This window comes from Ascaphus truei (assembly GCF_040206685.1).
Source record: "Ascaphus truei isolate aAscTru1 chromosome 12 unlocalized genomic scaffold, aAscTru1.hap1 SUPER_12_unloc_8, whole genome shotgun sequence".
In the NCBI taxonomy this organism is placed as follows: domain Eukaryota; kingdom Metazoa; phylum Chordata; class Amphibia; order Anura; family Ascaphidae; genus Ascaphus; species Ascaphus truei.
In genome coordinates this window covers 83,647-85,477 of record NW_027453844.1, presented here as the reverse complement: position 1 = coordinate 85,477, position 1,831 = coordinate 83,647, and positions in this window count along the sequence as shown.

Here is a 1,831-nt window from a genome sequence, read left to right as displayed (position 1 = left end):
TAGCACTATGGATTTTCATCAAGCTAAATGTATTGTGCCAAAACGAAACACATTGTTTCTGCCTCTAACTGGCCTTTCACTTGATAAAAGCCAGTTTGAGGCCGAAACATTGTGTTTCCTTATGGCACAATAAATGTTACTTGATGAAAATCTGTAATGCTCTGATTCATCTACATTAGTTTGGACCCCAAGTGTAGGACATTCAAGTACCAGCAAACATGCCATGACTCATTGACTAGAATTGGCTGCAACGTGTCTTCAGGCACCAGAATGTGTCATATGGCCTGTCACAAGAGACCAGAACTTATCACTGTGACCAGACAGGACAAAGCAGTTCAATAAATGTTTATATTCCAGCCAGAACCAGCAACCTCAAAACAAAAAACATAATTGAGCTATTCTCACTAAAACAGGGGCATACGGAAGGGATCTGAGCTGGCTAGGTGCTGAGCACCACATTGAAGGCTTACCCGGGACTTGCTTCCACTCTCTGTTGAGGCAAATATCGTCTAGACTTCTCTGGTACAATTTGCAGCAGAGACCTTTCAAAAGTAATGCTTAATAGTCCTGCTCTCCACTTCTTCTCTGTCAAGATACAGTTCATAGTACAAAAGTTCTTTTGAATGTCCCACAGGGTTAGACTTCCAGGCTCATGTCTGGGTGTCTCCAGCACAGTCTTGGAGCTCACCGCTTAGTTCACTTCCACGGCAAGATCAGAGTGAACTATGGAATGCTGATTGGGTTCCCCTTTCATAGATTCCCTGCTTCCATAGGAAATCATGGTAGAATTGCAGGTGACCAATCAGTAGGTGAGGGTTCATCTGTAATTGGTCAATCAGATGAGGTGGGGCTAAGAGATGTAAGGGCCTGTGGAGGGAAATACAAACGAGTCAATGGGAGCAGCACCTATCAGTGTGGACTCAGCAATGGCTTCCCCCAGCTGGCTGGAATGATTTTACCCCCTTGGCTGGAACCACTCTGGCTGGGGAGGTAAAAAATGCTCCACTTTTATGGTGGATGCCCCCTCCCCCCCAGTCAGATGTCCGCCAATTGCAACTCTCCTTTCTTTCTACACTTCACCTGCTTCTCCAGTCACAGCAGCAGCCATTTTCCCCAAACATGTGGTCTGCACAAAGGGTTTCTCATCCCCACATGCCCAGACTTTGGATATGCTTTACTGTTGCATAAAGTAAAGAAATAAAAAACATTTCTACACTTGCAGTTGAATAAAGAGTATATTTTACATAGGATGCATAGGCTACCGGGCTTTTAAATACAGGGTAGCTAACGTGTCTGATGGTTAGATGAGCCCCAGGTAAGGACGAGCCCCAGGTATTAACCTTTATTATACTTGTGTGTGTGTATTATAGTACAGTATATGCAAGTGATACAATGCTAGATAAAAAAACATCTCTAAATCCTCTCATTGAAGCCTTTGCTGTGTGTATTATAATATATGCAAGTGATACAATGCTAGGTAAAAACCATCTTTGAATCCTGTTTCATCCTACCCTTAATTAAATTAAGCATTGAAACCTAGACAGGGAACACCCTGTGTAGAAAACCTTCTGTTTGAATGTGCCTCAGATGTGCTAATTATGCAGACAAAAGTTTAAAAGGAAGTTCAGAAGAAGTGGACACCCCCAACTGGCCCTGATTCCTGCATTTGAATTACGCTGGAAAGGAGGATATCATCTATACCAGACTGCATCATTACTGCTGTGATGCTGCCTTTACCATTTATATTTGCTGTGTGTTCACTTCTTCTCAAATTATGCACTTCTTTTTACCAGCCTCAGTATGTCTCTAACTCCATTCATATATCTCCATC